Source organism: Bufo gargarizans, chromosome 1, assembly GCF_014858855.1.
Source record: "Bufo gargarizans isolate SCDJY-AF-19 chromosome 1, ASM1485885v1, whole genome shotgun sequence".
NCBI classification, from domain to species: domain Eukaryota; kingdom Metazoa; phylum Chordata; class Amphibia; order Anura; family Bufonidae; genus Bufo; species Bufo gargarizans.
The window spans coordinates 585,083,392-585,102,131 of record NC_058080.1 but is presented as its reverse complement, the minus strand read 5'-3'; positions in this window follow the sequence as shown (position 1 = coordinate 585,102,131).

Sequence of the window (18,740 nt, the reverse complement as noted above, 5' to 3'; positions counted from 1 at the left end):
AGGAAGAAAAGGATAAAAACAATACCTTCCAGGGTGGATTATACATGAAAAAAAACAGATGCGCAATAATAATATTACATATCATAGTACATATATATATATAACCCCCCCTTCATTGTCTCGGGGCCCCGGCCACCCTGGATTATTGATGTGACCATAATGCCCTCTGGAAAAAAAAAAAAAGGAAGGATAATCAATCGCCGATTTATTAAGTCCACGAGAACCATATTTTTTTCCACTTCTCTATCTGCTGCGGACTCTGTGAGACGCACCTCTCATAGTTCTTGACCCTGCCAACCAGAGAGAACCAATCCGAGAAACTGGGCTGTCGTTCTGAGCCCCAATCTCTAACAATGACGAGTCTAGCTAATAATAATGACTTCAACCAGAGAAGATCCTCACGCATACGGGACTTCGTAGAGGGTTGGACAAATCAGAGTATTACAATTTCTACATTGAGTGTAGGCCTGTGTGAAGTTATACGCTCAAGTGCCTCAAATACCTTGCCCCAAAAGACACAAATTACCGGACATGCCCAAATCATGTGTAGAAAGTCTGCTGAGTCATTATTACATTTCCGGCAATTAAAATTAGGGTTATCATAAATCCTGCGAAGCATAGACGGATATATGATGAAGTATGTTAAATTGCACTAACCTATGATTACTTGATAACGAGGATTTCTTAATATTTTTGCTTCCAATTAATAGTAATATTCATACCAGGTTCTTGTGCCCACCTTGCTTCACTCTTAAATTTAGTGATGCTAGCTAAACTTTTTATTAGTTTCCTATAAATTTGTGCAGTGGATACCTTACCATCCTTAACTGTGTAAAAAAAAGTCCATACAATTATGGGCCTTAACTTGTAGATATATTTTTTATATAGTGCATAGAAAAGCATGCTTTATTTGATTATATCTATATATATTGAGTGGACTACTTGCTTGTTCCCCTTTTAAGTCCTCCATCTTTTTCAAAAGTCCATTGGTGACTATGTGATCCACCAGTGTAATACCTTTTATCTCCCAATATCTGTAATCTTCAATTAACGTTAACTCACTAAGATTATTATTTCGTGGCATAAGAAATCCCCCCCAAAAAATTTCAGCTCCATTCAAACCAAGTGCATAGTGCGGCAAAGGAGGCATTTCTTACCTCTTGCTTCCAAGTACCCAGTCTCCAATATACTAAAAATGTTATGGTGGTGTTCTGAATACTCAGTAGTTAAATATTGATTAATCGGGTCTGATCCCCTCGCAAGCCACTGTATCTGGGCAGCTAAATAATAATCCTGCAAGAAGGGCAAAGATAGACCCCCGTCTTCATGGGAAAGCCAGAGGTACTTCTGCTTTATACGGACTCTGGAACGACCCCAAATAAGATCGTTAAAGAGGCGTTCAAATTGATTAAATAGAGTGTCCTCTATCTATATCGGACATGGCACAATTTTATATAGTATTTGCGGTAATAAAATTATTTTTATCAATGCTATTCTGTCTTCTTTGGCTAGGTTAAGTTTTTGCCACACTCGAATTTTACCCTTAATTTTTTTAATAATAGGCAGAATATTTAATTTACAATAGTCCTGGATAGCCGTACTTATCCTGATTTCCAGGTATTCTATTGGATCTGTGGTCAAAAGGACACTCAGCTTGGCCACCCCTTGTTGGGGAGCTCTATTTAGGGGGAGGAGAACTAATTTGGTCCAGGTAACCTCGAAACCTGAGACCTGTCCAAATTTGTTGATCACATAGGGGACCGCCCAAACCCATTCTTTTAGAAACAACAGTACATCATCCGCGTACAAGCTTATTTTATCTTTCATCCCCTTCCCTCCAAATCCTTTGATATTCTCATCAGCTCTGATTCTGCAGAAGAGAGGCTCCATAAAAATTGCAAATAGAAGCCCTTACAGAAAGCAAAAAGTGGAGCTTTGGAACATGACATATGTAGCCTGCAAGTAGATAAGAAAAGCTCTACAGGTTTGTAAACAGCTTCTAAGGACCATTAAAAAAAAAAAAATCAAAAAGTTTCTCATTGTCTATAAAAACAATTAAAAAATGTATTCCCAATATAATGACATGGTCAAACATTTTAATTATATCACATATGTGGACACGATTTCTTTTAATAGGAGAAACACTTTAATGTGTATGGCAAGAATAGGGGTTTATTTTAAATGTTTTTTTCCCATAAACAACTTTTCACTTTTCCACAGGATAGGTCATAGTGTATAATCATCACTGGGGATCTGAGCGCTGGGACTCCTCCGATCACAAGGGTGGTGGTGCCTGGGTCCCCTGTGTGAATGGAGTTGTGGTGCACATGCATAGTCTGATAGAAATGAATAGATGAAGATTTTTTTAATAAGCTTTTGTAGAGAATGAAATTGTCATATCTAATATTTTCAAGTATCTCATGATGAGATTTACCATGACATGCACACCACCACTTCATTCACACAGAGGACTCGGAGACCCCCGCTATTGTGATCGGTGGGAGTTCCAGCAGTCACATATTTATCACTGTCCTGTGAATGAGAGAAAACAGCCTTCCTCAAACTGTCGCTACAAAGTTAGAAGCTGAGAATTCTTTAAAACAACAGTGTCAGCTGTAGTCTTATTTTTCTCCAAGGCCCAGTCCACACCATGATCTCAGTCTCAGACCATTATTTCTCCTCCACCACAATGTACAATTGTTACTACACAAGTGAACTGAAATCATTCCTAGTCTATCCAAATGCCAGATGGTCAAGGTTAGTTCAACAATCCTGAAAGCCTGTTTCCAATAGCAAAACACTTGACAGCTGATGTTTATGTAAGGTGCAGGAAAATGGTCGACAAATAGTCTACAACCAAGTTGTGATTACTTCTTTCTTTACTGAAAACGATGCAATAAATGGATTTTGACTGTGACAACTGTTGCGGGCTACATGTAATTGTATATGCATTTAGAACAGTCATTATATCACTTCCAGAGGCAATTAGAGTAATACAGTATAATATCTCAGTGTCCTCTGCAACTCAGCAATCACTCTTGACCAAAGCCCATCTTCAGGACAATATTGTTCTTAGGCTCTGCATACACCAGGTGCCCTTTTCTGGTCATGTCTATTGCAGAGATGCAAATTGTCCATGTTCTCAGTGGTATGGCTTATACACTCCTGAGCTCCTTTAAAGAGAGTGATGCTAGGGGAGCAAGTCACAGTCACGGCCAGCTATTGGCTGCAACCCTGCCCCCCCATGTGAATCCTACACATTGTCACACTATAGTCCCCTGAGGGAACACTGAATCAGCTAGGGAAACATGTTGGGATAAGAATGTACTTTCATCTTAGGCACTTGTGGCCACTTGTCCATGGAAACTCAACTGATGAAGCTCTTTGACTGACTTTTTTTTACAAATGAGATACTACTGATCCTAAACATTTCTACTTCACAAAACAGCACTTGCCTGGAGTAACTATAGTAAGGCAGAAAGTGATGTATTGTAAAAGTAGCATCCTATTATGTTACCATATTTAAAGGGGTTATCCACCTTTCTAATATTGATGGCCTGCTTTCACCACCACCGGATTTTTGCACAATGTTCATCCAATATTTTTTTCACAGCGGCCGTTCTTCAGTTATCACTTGAACTAGAGCACTTAGAGAAAATTGGTTCCCCAACAATCTAGTATTGATGGCCCGTCCTGAGGATAGGCTAAGATTAGAAAGTTGGATAACCCTTTTAAAATGAAAGGGCTGTTTAGTACAATGTACTGCTAATGTATGCTCATTAAAGGTGCACTGCTTAATGCTTCATTTTATGTACTGAAAAGTATCACTACCCAAAAAAAAGTTGTCCCTCTATAATGTTGACTTTGGGTGGCTTATTCAGTGTTGGTTGCCTATAGCAAATCTGTATTAAACCCATTTAGTCATGGCTACAAATCAAATTTATATTTGCTTCAGAAGAAGCCTTTCAAACCAAATTCATAAATGTCCTTGAAGTCTAAGTAGCGTACAAAAGCTGTTGCCTGTAGCAAAATATCAGGCATTCACTTGATTTTTTTCAAAGGCATTGGACAAAATCCAAAATCATACAGAATAGAAATGCACGGCATTCACCCAAAATTTCTTTATAATGCCAACATGTTTATTCAGCAAGTCACAAAACACACGGCAAAACATACAACAAACCATTGCTTTTCTCTAAGATTTTGAAGTGATAAGGAACAGCTATGCTTCTTCAGCACCAGATGATCATGTTTGTATTCATCTTATCCTACTGAACAATCTGGCCTTGCAATCTCTTTCAGCTTGAAGCGAATAGAACTTTCTAGCTTGATGTAGGTTTGCATTGGAAAAATTACAATAGCTAAATGCTATTGCCATCTACAGGTACGTACTTGACTATAAGACATCGTCGATACAAAATGTGGTTGTAAACCCGGTGTATCAAATTGTATCCTGGGCTACGTAATTTAAAGGGCATCTGTTACCAGATTTGTACCTATGTAACTGGCTGACCTGTTGCATGTGCACTTGGCAGCTGAAGGCATCTGTGTTGGTCCCATGTTCATATGTCTCCGCATTGCTGAGAAAAATGGTGTTTTAATATATTCCAAATAAGCTCTGGGAGCAACGGTGATGTTGCTGTTACACCTAGAGACTCTGCTCTCTCTGCAACTGCCATGCCCTCTCCACTTTGACTGGCAGGGCAATGTGTGATGACATTTTCACTGCTTGCCCCTGTCAATCAAAGTGGAGAGGGTGCAGAAGTTGCAGAGAGAGCAGAGCCTTTAGGTGTAATTGCAACGCCCCAGTTGCTCCTAGAGACTCATTTGCATACTTAAGGCTACTTTCACACCTGCGTTCGATCGGATCCGTCTGCATTAATACTTTGAAAAATTTTCTAAGTGTGAAAGTAGCCTGAGCGGATCCGTTCAGACTTTCCATTGAAAGTCAATGGGGGACGGATCCGCTTGAAGATTGAGCCATATGGTGTCATCTTCAAGCGGATCCGTCCCCATTGACTTACATTGTAAGTCGGAACGGATCCGCTCGCCTCCGCACGGCCAGGCGGACACCCGAACGCTGCTTGCAGCGTTCAGGTGTCCGCTCACTGAGCGGAACGGAGGCTGAGCGCTGGCAGACGGATGCATTCTCAGTGGAGCCGCCTCCACTGAGAATGCATTAGGGCCAGACGGCTGCGTTCAGGGCCGCTCGTGAGCCCCTTCAAACGGAGCTCACGAGCGGACACCTGAACGCAGGTGTGAAAGGAGCCTAAAACATAAATTCTCAGCAATGCCGACACATATGAACATGGGACCAACACAGGTGCCTTCAGCAGCCAAGGGCACATACAACAGGTCAGCCGGTGTTATAGGTACAAATCTGCTGAAGGATGCCCTTTAAGTATTTCTTATGTTTTACCTTTATCCCTCACGAGTAGGCTTGAACTTGCCACAAGGAACTTTGCCATCTAGTAAACAAAACCAGCACTGGATTCTGTGGTATTGAGTGATATGCCACCAGGTAATGTTGCCAAGTCCCCCACTGCCACAAGAATGTGTTGGTAGGAGCCTGAGAATGGCTGCCTATGACACCGGTGCAGTGGCAAGTGAGCAATTTGTTCGGATTTAAATTGTTGAAAACAATAAGCATGTACGTTCTATAAATATATGATTAAAAGGGTTCTGTACATAATATGCATCTGTGATCACATGAAAGAGGGAACCCGTGCTTTCACTGCAGTGTCTTGACCTATGTGGCCAACAAGAACTTTGTCTATACACTGTATATGACCTTGATGATCACTTGCATAGTAAACAGACGATGGTGGTGCTCCATACAGTGAAACGGCATCTTCTCTCTTAAAAAACAGAGCAGTGGATCAAAGGTTGGGTGTAAAGCCTCAAGAAGCCCACACTCTCCCTTCCAAGGAAAACCAAGCAATGAAAAAAGGAGGCAGCACTCCTGAAGTTGTAATCTGTAAACTTGGTTTATTCATCCATGTTTTTCATGCCACATTTCTGTTACTCTGAACCAGTGCTAGCATTTAAAGGGGTTGTGCACTCATTTCTAGATGTCTCAGACTGGCAGGTCCCACGTTGGTGATCATACAGTACTTACCTGTTCCCGGACGCTGGGTCCCAGGTCGTTCGCTCCCCAGAATCTGCTGCTTGTCTCAGGTCCCTGCGATTGACTGCATCGGCGTCAAAAAGTTTACATGAAGGGAACCGAGACAAGCAGCGGAGGCCGGTGAGCAAACGAGCCAGGACCCAGAGCCAAGGATCAGCTACAAATGAGTAACAACATGGGTGCCACCAGTCTGAGAGGTCTGGAAATAAGTGCACAACCCCTTCAAGGCTGAGGCTACATAGCAATCCTGGCCATGACACTCACTATATGACCACTGATCTCTGCGTAGCACGGTAGCCATGAAGCTAAATGGGGTTGCAGCACAACTGGCAAGATGCTGTAACCCCAGTATTGCAAAGAAAAAAAAAAAGCCCAGCAGTGCTGATTATAATATTTTTTTTCTGAGTTCCTGGTCCTCGTACCAGCGCCACAGTGTATAACGCAGGCGCGCCGGACTGCAGACACTGCTGGCAGTTTGGGAGTTAAATCCCACTGTCGTCCTGCTGTAGTAGCATAGCTGGTAAGTGCTCGCTCCCCCCCCTCCCTTGGGGGGGCAGGGTAATAGGTGAAGGCACCACCCCTTAGAGTCAATAAAAAGGAGGGTCATCCCTGTGTCCTGCCTCTCAGTCTCCGGCACCTCTGGAAGGAAGCTTCCCACCCTCCCTCCCTTTGGTTATTGTTCCGATGTTTTTGTATTTTCTTTTCAGTTCTGATTCAAGTCACAGCTGGAGGTCGGAGGATTACAAAAGTTACAGCGGAGGGGAAGGCGGACTTGCGCACCAATGTTTGGTGTGGCATAGCGCTTCTCGCACTCCGGGGACCGGCTTTGGGCCGGGCAGTTATTGTTGGGTTATTCTTAAAGGATTGAGCTAAAATAAGAATAAAGCTGTGACCGACCTTTCACCCACAAAAACTTGGCTGTTTGTCGTTTTTCCAGGCAGAGAGACAGGAGTTTGTGTGAGGTGTGTCAGTTGTCTGCAGTCCAACTTGGGAGTTGTGTTGTGAGCCCAATCAGTTCAATAACTGCAGTGCTACACAGCAATTGTTGGTCACGTGTCCCAGCCTTAATATTACTTCTCATACAAATGATTCATTTTTAATTACATAATGGGGAATATTTACTAATCAAAATGCACTAACATTTTTCCCTGAGAAAAAGGAAATGTAAATAAGTTCTTATTTCGGTGGGGGCTTTGGGGGCCTAGCTCGCATGGCGTGAGGAAGCAAGGATACAGTGCTCCGCTGAAATCCTCAATAATATCCTTCTTACACCCAGCAAACTACGATATTTTGTGGCTTACACTAAACCCCAAAGTCCCTGGACCCCCTGGGTGCAGGATACAGCGGCGGGGACCAGCACTGCCAAGCAAGATCAGGAACCTGGCGGTGCAGGAGAGGCGCGGGAGAGAGGAGCAGCGCTACCACAGTGGAGAAAGTGCTGATTCTGGGGGGCATATACAGGCACCTTCCAGACGGACCTGAAGAGCGGTACCCCCAGAAGATCTGCCGGTTGCTGGTGCAGTCAGCTGCAGAGCGGAGAAAACGGCAGCAGTAGCGTTGAGGGAGAGACGTGGCCGGCGCCATCTTAGTAGCAGGCAGTTGCGAGCCGGCCCTACAACACCATACCACGAGGGGGAAAGGGTTCTGTGAGAAAGATCCCTGGAACTCTCTCCCCTGATAATAGACTCTGGGCTACCAGCCCTGCACCTTAGAGAACATTTATTCTTCTAATCAGTGGGCACAAACCCCCCTGACCCACCAATAATAAATCTACTGTGCTACCTCCCTGACATTCCAGCTCCCTTCTCTCTTGTGCTATATGAATTTTTACCACAGTCTATCTGATCTCTGTTGCTAATATTCTGGAGACTGTCTTATACAAGTTACCTGCTGTAACGCAAGTGGCGCCCACACTAATACTCCTCTGGATAAGAGGCTATGCATTTTTTATATGGGCCGCAAAACCACCACTTGTGTTGCTCCCCCTGCTGCCAAACTATACATGGATGCCATGAGTCAAACAGTAAGTGAAGGAAAGAAAAATGGAAAACAGTGGAGCGCCAAGAACCTAGAAAAAGGACATTTTTTATGAGAGTCAGATTGCACCTGTAGGTGTGCCAAGTATGGTTAGAGAAAGACCTGAAAAACTTGGATAGAAGTTACCAATTGCCCAGGGGTAGAAGGTATCTGCATGGATGCAGGGCCAGGTAAACCAGAGATATAGGTGATAGTTTGTGGTGCAAGGGGAGAACTATTATCCAATTGAAGTGAATCCTGGGAGTGGAGAGTTATGCTTTGCTCCAGAGGAAGGGGTTTTACCAATACCCCAAAACGCGTTGAGCTCTTCTTTGAACAAATAAAAACCTCCTTGTATTTATGCTGGAGTCCACCGGGTCATCTATTGGAAGGACAACAAGGGAACAACCACTCTACTGGCGATATCGGCGAGGGAGGGTCTGGCGACAAGTGTCTTGAGCTTATCTTGCTCCACCCTCACCGGGGAAGTGGGTAAGACACAAATATTGTGTGAATATTTTATTGGAATTGACATAGTGGATTATTGTTCTTTTAGCTATGTAATTTCATTGTTCTTATATAATCAGTCTAACTCTCCACTCCCAGAATTCACTTCAATTGGATAATAGTTCTCCCCTTGCACCACAAACTATCACCTATATCTCTGGTTTACCTAGCCCTGCATCCATGCAGATACCTTCTACCCCTGGGCAATTGGTAACTTCTGTTCAAGTTCTTCAGGGGTTTTCTCTAACCATACTTGGCATGCCTACAGGTGCAATCTGACTCTCAAAAAATTTCCTTTTTCTAGTTTCTTGGCGCTCCACTGTTTTCCAATTTTTCTTCTTCACTTACTGTTAACTGCGACCTGCAAGTCAGGCCGGTCTGGACATATTGTTCTTTCCAGTGTGAGCAGCCTTCTCTACAGCACAAATTTTTTTGGTCTTCCCCCTTCTATTCTTGCCATCCCGTGGCGCCCTGTATTCTTAATTCTCTTTCCACTTCCCTCTATCATTTCTAGCACCATTCCCTACCCTTCCACTCCCTCCCATCTTCCCCATCTTGCACCCTACTCCCCAATTTTCTCACTACGTTCTCCTCCCTTATCCTGTCCACCTCCCAGAGCAGGGAAGCGGAGAGGCTCATACCCTGGAGACCTCAGCAGAGGCCTCCCAAATTATGAAGGCAATAGCCACATGTCAAACAGTTCTCACAGCAAAAATCAACCATCTTCAGTCTGACCTTAGCTGTCTGCGGCACGATTTTGACAAAATACGTGAAAGGACCCCCGAGGTGGAGCGCAGATTAAGTAATGTAGAAGAAATGACCTGAGCGGGTAAGAATGATACTAGACAACTGCAGCAGCAAGTTAAGATGCTACAAGCCAGAGCTAATGATGCTGAGAAATGTAACAGACTCAATAATATTAGTATTTTGGAAAGTGGGATTTCATGTGGGCTACACTCGAACAGATGCGCTTCCCCAGGAACTTTCTTTGCTGACTGCAACTACAGTTGTGTTCAAAATAATAGCAGTGTGTTTAAAAAAAAGTTAATAAAGCTCAAAATCCTTCTAATAGCTTTTATTTCCATGCACACAAATGCATTGGGAACACTACACATTCTATTCCAAATCAAAACATGAAAAAAAAAAATATATCACATTTGTGTTGTTCCTTTTAAAAAAAATTTGTATTCTTCTTTACAAACTCAAACATTCACTATATTAACAAAATTTTTTTTGAAGATTTTGCTTTCCTTTGAATCACTTAACAAATATTTAGTTGTATAACCACTGTTTCGGAGAACTGCTGTACATCTTTGTTGTATGGAGTCAACCAACTTCTGGCACCTGTGAACAGGTATTCCAGCCCAGGATGATTGGACTACATTCCACAGTTCTTCTCTATTTCTTTTGCTTCAGAAACTGCATTTTTTTATGTCACCCCACAAGTTTTCTATTGGATTAAGATCGGGGATTGGGCTGGCCACTCTATAACGTCAATCTTGTTGGTCTGGATTCAAGATGTTGCACATTTACTGGTGTGTTTCGGGTCGTTGTCTTGTTGGAACACCCATTTCAAGGGCAAGTCCTCTTCAGCATAAGGCAGCATGACCTCTTCAAGTATTTAGATGTATTCAAACTGATCCATGATCCCTGGTATGCGATAAATAGGCCCAACACCGTAGTATGAGAAACATCCTCATATCATGATGCTTGCGCCACCATGCTTTACTGTCTTCACAGTTTACTGTGGCTTGAATTCAGAGTTTGGGGGTCATCTGACAAACTGTCTCCGGCCACTACACCCAAAATGTTGCGCCATTTCTCTTTAGGCCAGGCAATGTGCTCTTTGGCAAATTGTAGCCTCTTCAGCACATGTCTTTTTTTCAACAGTGGGACTTTACGGGGGCTTCTGTCAGATAGCTTGGCTTCACATAGGCATCTTCTAATTGTAATAGTACTCACAGGTAACTTTAAACCTTCTTTGATCTTCCTGGAGCTGATTGTTTGCTGAGTCCTTGCCATTTTGGCTATTCTTCTATCCAGTCAAATGGTAGTTTTTTGCTTTCTTCCATATCTTTCCGGTTTTGGTTGCCATTTTAAAGCATTTGCGATCATTTTTTTAGCTGAGCAGCCTATTATTTTCTGCACTTTTTATATGTTTTCCCCTCTCCAATCAACTTTTTAATCAAGGTACACTGTTCTTTTGAACAATGTTTGGAACGACCCATTTTCCTCAGACTATTAGAGAGAAATGCACTGTAACCAGCATGTACAACATTGGCTGCCTTTCTTCCTTAAATAAAGGCAATAATTGCTACCTGTTTTTCAAAGAATGAATGACCTCACTTATTGAACTCCACAATGCTATTATTTTGAACATGCCCCTTTCAATAAGTGATTGAATTACAGAGAATCAGCAGCATGCATATCATGACTGTTGGGTTTCTATTGCTCTACTACACCTGCTAGCAAATTATTCACCATGTAGAAATATCATTTCTACCAAAAACAGTCATTGATCAGGTTAGTGATGTCTGACTGCTATTATTTTGAGCACAACTGTACTTTATAGGTCCCCAACAGCTAGGGTCAAGGTAAATCGACTCCTTTCCCCTTGGCAGGGTTGTCCACTTTCCCCCGTTACTCTGGTAATGGTGCCCTTGTCCTTACTCATCTCCTCTAACTCAGCTATAGAAGGTTGGGAGGTGGCGGGAAAAACCGAGAAACTTTCCCTTTATGCAGACGACATGTTGGTATACCTAGCAAACCCAGGAAGCTCTCTGAATGTCCTCTTGGACACCTTAGATGAGTTAGGTCATTTCTCTGGTCTGCGAGTGAACTGGGTTAAATCGAGTCTTTGTTTGATAGATGATTTTGATCCTATTCATATTTCATCACAGTCTAAACTCCAAGTTGTAGAACAGTTTAAATATTTGGGAATTGTTATTCATAGGGAGGATGCAAAATTCTATCAGCTTATTGTAGTTCCCACAGTGGAATATATTACTAGGAAAATCAAGACATGGGAGAATTTGCCACTGACTTTGATAGGCCGTGTCAATGTTATAAAGATGGTCCTCCTACCTAAGTTGATATATCTTTATAGGGCGGCACCGCGAGCGCTACCGAAATGACACTTTATACTAGGATGTTTACTCCCTTTCTGTGGCACAAACTCTGTCCAAGAATAGCAAGGCATACCCTTCAGGCACCGTATATATGGGGAGGTCTAGCGCTGCCAAATCTCTCGATCTATTATGCGGCAGTACAGCTGAGCTACAGTCAGGTCTATAAATATTGGGACATCGACACAATTCTAACATTTTTGGCTCTATACACCACCACAATGGATTTGAAATGAAACAAACAAGATCTGCTTTAACTGCAGACTGTCAGCTTTAATTTGAGGGTATTTACATCCAAATCAGGTGAACGGTGTAGGAATTACAACAGTTAGCATATGTTCCTCCTACTTGTTAAGGGACCAAAAGTAATGGGACAGTTGGCTTCTCAGCAGTTCCATGGCCAGGTGTGTGTTATTCCCTCATTATCCCAATTACAATGAGCAGATAAAAGGTCCAGAGTTCATTTCAAGTGTGCTATTTGCATTTGGAATCTGTTGCCGTCAGTTAAGCAAGCCATCCAAGGCTGAAAAAACAAAACAAACCCATCAGAGAGATAGCAAAAATATTAGGCGTGGCCAAAACAACTGTTTGCAACATTCTTAAAAAGAAGGAACGCACCGGTGAGCTCAGCAACACCAAAAGACACAGAAAACAACTGTGGTGGATGACCGAAGGATTCTTTCTCTGGTGAGGAAAACACCCTTCACAACAGTTGGCCAGATCTAAAACACTCTCCAGGTGGTAGGTGTATGTGTGTCAAAGTCAGAGTGAATACAGAGGGTTCACCACAAGATGTAAACAATTGGTGAGCCTCAAAAACAGGAAGGCCAGATTAGAGTTTGCCAAACGACATCTAAAAAAGCCTTCACAGTTCTGGAACAACATTCTATAGACATATGAGACCAAGATCAACTTGTACCAGAGTGATGGGAAGAGAAGAGTATGGAGAAGGAAAGGAACTGTTCATGATCCTAAGCATACCACCTCATCAGTGAAGCATGGTGGTGGTAGTGTCATGGTGTGGGCATGTATGGCTGCCAATGGAACTGGTTCTCTTGTATTTATTGATGATGTGACTGCTGACAAAAGCAGCAGGATGAATTCTGAAGTGTTTCGGGCAATATTATCTGCTCATATTCAGCCAAATGCTTCAGAACTCATTGGACGGCGCTTTACAGTGTAGATGGACAATGACCCAAAGCATACTGCAAAAGCAACTAAAGAGTTTTTTAACCCCTTAAGGACATAGGACGTACCGGTACGCCCTATTTCCCGAGTCCTTAAGGACCAAGGACGTACCGGTACGTCCTGACTTTAAAATCGGCATTCCGGCGCCGCAGGGGTTAATTTGAACAGGATGCCGGCTGAAATCATTCAGCCGGCATCCTGTTAAAACGCCAGGGGGGGTCATGTGACCCCCCCCGTGTCGGCGATCGCAGCAAACCGCAGGTCAATTCAGACCTGCGGTTTGCTGCGCTTTTTGCAGTTTCTGATCCCCGCGGTCCCTGACCGCGGGGATCAGAAACTTCAGAGTGTCTAAAATCAATATAGTACACCCCCCCCTGCACCCCTGCATGATTTGATGGCAGCGGGTGGTGCAGGGGGGGTGTCGCAGGCGGTGGGGGCGTTGCGGGAGGCGGGCGGTGCGGCAGGCGGGATCGCGATCCCCCGCCCGCCTCCCATTGAATAATCGTTGGTGTACAGTGGGTATACCAGGGTGCCAGCACATTGCTGGCACCCTGGTATAAACGGCTGACATCGTTGATGCGATGTCAGCCGTTTAACCCTTTCCATACAGCGGTCCGTACGGACCGCTGTATGGAAAAGGTTAACAGTAAAAGGGAGCTCCCTCCCTCTCCGATCGGGGGGCTGCTGTGCCTTTGCAGCCCCCCGATGGGAGAGGGAGAGAGCCCCCAGACAGCCCCCCCAGAGCCCCGTCCTTACCCTTCCCCGTCTGCGCAGTTCTGACCATAACTGAGCAGACGGGGAAGGTTCCCATGACAACAGGACGCCTGCTCAGGCGTCCTGCTGTCCATGGTGCTGAACAGATCTGTGCTGAAAGCATAGATCTGTTCAGTGTAAGTAAAATACAGTTACAGATACCTATATAGGTTCTGTACTGTATTTTACAGACATCAGACCCACTGGATCTTCAAGAACCAAGTGGGTCTGGGTCAAAAAAAAATAAAAATAAGTGAAAAAAGTTAAGATAAAAAAAAAAATCATTTATCACTGAATAAAAATTAAAAAAAATAAAATAAACTACACATATTAGGTATCGCCGCGTCCGTAACGACCTGATCTATAAAACGGTCATGTTACTTTCCCCGCACAGTGAACGCCATAAAAATAAAAAAATAAAAACTATGAGAAAATTGAAATTTTGCCCACCTTACTTCCCAAAAAAGGTAATAAAAGTGATCAAAAAAGTCGCATGTACGCCAAAATAGTACCAATCAAACCGTCATCTCATCCCGCAAAAAATTTGACCCTACTCAAGATAATCGCCCAAAAACTGAAAAAACTATGGCTCTTAGACTATGGAAACACTAAAACATCATTTTTTTTGTTTCAAAAATAAAATCATTGTGTAAAACCTACATAAATAAAAATAAAGTATACATATTAGGTATTGCCGCGTCCGTATCGACCGGCTCTATATAAATATCATATGACCTAACCCCTCAGGTGACCACCATAAAAAATAAAAATAATAAATTGTGCAAAAAAAGCAATTTTTTGCCATCTTACGTCACAAAAAGTGTAATAGCAAGCGATCAAAAAGTCATATGCACCCCAAAATAGTGCCAATCAAACTGTCATCTCATCCCGCAAAAAATTAGACCCTACTCAAGATAATCGCCCAAAAACTGAAAAAACTATGGCTCTCAGACTATGGAGACACTAAACAATTTTTTGGTTTTAAAAATGAAGTTATTGTATAAAACTTACATAAATAAAAAAAATTGTATACATATTAGGTATCGCTGCGTCCGTGACAACCTGCTCTATAAAATTACCACGTGATCTAACCTGTCAGATGAATATTGTAAATAACAAAACAAAAAAAGTGCCAAAAAAGCTATTTCTTGTTACCTTGCCGCACAAAAAGTGTAATATAGAGCAACCAAAAATCATATCTACCCTGAACTAGTACCAACAATACTGCCACCCTATTCCGTACTTTCTAAAATGGGGTCACTTTTTTGGAGTTTCTACTCTAGGGGTGCATCAGGGGGGCTTCAAATAGGACATGGTGTCAAAAAAACCAGTCCAGCAAAATCTGCCTTCCAAAAACCGTATGGCATTCCTTTCCTTCTGCTCCCTGCCGTGTGCCCGTACAGAGGTCTACAACCACATATGAGGTGTTTCTGTAAACTACAGAATCAGGGCCATAAATAATGAGTTTTGTTTGGCTGTTAACCCTTGCTTTGTAACTGGAAAAAAAATATTAAAATGGAAAATCTGCCAAAAAAGTGAAATTTTGAAATTGTATCTCTATTTTCCATTAAATCTTGTGCAACACCTAAAGGGTTAACAAAGTTTGTAAAATCAGTTTGAATACCTTGAGGGGTGTAGTTTCTTAGATGGGGTCACTTTTATGGAGTTTCTACTCTAGGGGTGCATCAGGGGGCTTCAAATGGGACATGGTGTCAAAAAACCAGTCCAGCAAAATCTGCCTTCCAAAAACCGTATGGCATTCCTTTCCTTCTGCGCCCTGCCGTGTGCCCGTACAGCGGTCTACAGCCACATATGAGGTGTTTCTGTAAACTACAGAATCAGGGCCATAAATAATGAGTTTTGTTTGGCTGTTAACCCTTGCTTTGTAACTGGAAAAAAAATATTAAAATGGAAAATCTGCCAAAAAAGTGAAATTTTGAAATTGTATCTCTATTTTCCATTAAATCTTGTGCAACACCTAAAGGGTTAACAAAGTTTGTAAAATCAGTTTGAATACCTTGAGGGGTGTAGTTTCTTAGATGGGGTCACTTTTATGGAGTTTCTACTCTAGGGGTGCATCAGGGGGCTTCAAATGGGACATGGTGTCAAAAAACCAGTCCAGCAAAATCTGCCTTCCAAAAACCGTATGGCATTCCTTTCCTTCTGCGCCCTGCCGTGTGCCCGTACAGCGGTCTACAGCCACATATGAGGTGTTTCTGTAAACTACAGAATCAGGGCCATAAATAATGAGTTTTGTTTGGCTGTTAACCCTTGCTTTGTAACTGGAAAAAAAATATTAAAATGGAAAATCTGCCAAAAAAGTGAAATTTTGAAATTGTATCTCTATTTTCCATTAAATCTTGTGCAACACCTAAAGGGTTAACAAAGTTTGTAAAATCAGTTTGAATACCTTGAGGGGTGTAGTTTCTTAGATGGGGTAACTTTTATGGAGTTTCTACTCTAGGGGTGCATCAGGGGGCTTCAAATGGGACATGGTGTCAAAAAACCAGTCCAGCAAAATCTGCCTTCCAAAAACCGTATGGCATTCCTTTCCTTCTGCGCCCTGCCGTGTGCCCGTACAGCGGTCTACAGCCACATATAAGGTGTTTCTGTAAACTACAGAATCAGGGCCATAAATAATGAGTTTTGTTTGGCTGTTAACCCTTGCTTTGTAACTGGAAAAAAAATATTAAAATGGAAAATCTGCCAAAAAAGTGAAATTTTGAAATTGTATCTCTATTTTCCATTAAATCTTGTGCAACACCTAAAGGGTTAACAAAGTTTGTAAAATCAGTTTGAATACCTTGAGGGGTGTAGTTTCTTAGATGGGGTCACTTTTATGGAGTTTCTACTCTAGGGGTGCATCAGGGGGCTTCAAATGGGACATGGTGTCAAAAAAACTGTCCAGCAAAATCTGGCTTCCAAAAACCATACAGCGTACCTTTCACTCTACGCCCCGCTGTGTGGCCGTACAGTAGTTTACGGCCACATATGGGGTGTTTCTGTAAACGGCAGAGTCAGGGCAATAAAGATACAGTCTTGTTTGGCTGTTAACCCTTGCTTTGTTAGTGGAAAAAATGGGTTAAAATTGAAAATTAGGCAAAAAAATGAAATTCTCAAATTTCATCCCCATTTGCCAATAACTCTTGTGCAACACCTAAAGGGTTAACAGAGTTTGTAAAATCAGTTTTGAATACCTTGAGGGGTGTAGTTTATAGAATGGGGTCATTTTTGGGCGGTTTCTATTATGTAAGCCTTGCAAAGTGACTTCAGAGCTGTAGTGGTCCCTAAAAATTGGGTTTTTGTAAATTTCTGAAAAATTTCAAGATTTGCTTCTAAACTTCTAAGCCTTGTAACATCCCCAAAAAATAAAATATCATTCCCAAAATAATTCAAACATGAAGTAGACATATGGAGAATGTTAAGTCATCACAATTTTTGGGGGTATTACTATGTATTACAGAAGTAGAGAAACTGAAACTTTGAAATTTGCTAATTTTTCCAAATTTTTGGTAAATTAGGTATTTTATTATGCAAAAAAATTAATTTTTTTGACTTTATTTTACCAGTGTCATGAAGTACAATATGTGACGAAAAAACAATCTCAGAATGGCCTGTATAAGTAAAAGCGTTTTAAAGTTATCAGCACTTAAAGTGACACTGGTCAGATTTGCAAAAAATGGCCTGGTCCTTAAGGTGAAAATGAGCCTGGTCCTTAAGGGGTTAAGGAAAAAAAGTGGAATGTTATGCAATGGCCAAGTCGACCTGAATCCGATTGAGCATGCATTTCACTTGCTGAAGACAAAACTGAAGGGAAAACGCCCCAAGAACAAGCAGGGACTGAAGACAGTTGCAGTAGAGGCCTGACAGAGCATCACCAGGGATTAAACCCAGCGGCTGGTGATGTCTACGCGTTCCAGACTTCAGGCTGTAATTGACCGCAAAGGATTTGCAACCAAGTATTAAAAAGTGAAAGTTTGATTTATGATTATTGTTCTGACCCATTACTTTTGGTCCCTTAACATGTGGGAGGCACATATGCAAACTGTTGTAATTCCTACACCGTTCACCTGATTTGGATGTAAATACCCTCAAATTAAAGCTGACAGTCTGCAGTTAAAGCACATCTTGGTTGTTTCATTTCAAATCTATCATGGTGGTGTATAGAGCCAAAAATGTTAGAATTGTGTCGATGTCCCAATATTTATGGACCTGACTGTATGTGGCGTGATGGATTAAAGCAGATGCAAGCAATCCAGCAGTGGTGTTGAAAGCTGCTATAGTGGATTCCTATGAGGCCCTCATGAACCTAGTGTATAGAAAGGGAGCTTATGCAGCACGCTATTTTATGCCTGCTACGGTGGCGATCTGGGTTAAGTGGGTGAAGATACATACGATCAAGGATGGGGGGGGGAGAGGTGGTCGCTATGTTTGCCGTTATGGAGGAATAAGGATTTGCCTGAAATGTTCTCTCTAGCAGACCTTGAGTTTTGTCCCCAGAAAGGCTTGCAATAACTTACACAACTTTATGACAAGGGCCTATTCAGGTCTTTTAATAGTCTGAAACATGAATTTAATCTACCTCAACACTGTCTTGTATAGATACTTCCAGCTCAGGCATGTCTGCTTTGTGCAATTTGGTAGAGGCCTGCTGAGACTGGAGTGTGACCCTATAGAGGCGGTGGTGAAACGAGTTCAATTAGCTAAGATGGTGTCCACTTTGTATGTGACATTAAAGGAAGAGCAAGGTTCTCCGCTTGACAAGTCCTTTACCAAATGGAAACACGGGAAAACCCATTGAATCTCCCACATAAAGTATAACACATATATAATACAAAAAAATGCGATTTCATATAGTAGTAGTAGTGCAGGAGGATACTGTGACAAGTACAAAAAAAACACCATCTGTCCTCACAATGTAAATACCTATGATAAAGTTAGGCTAGGTCACAAAATTGCACACCTAAAATACTGCGATATGATTGTAAAAATGCATATATACCCACACAGGTGACACGGCTCCT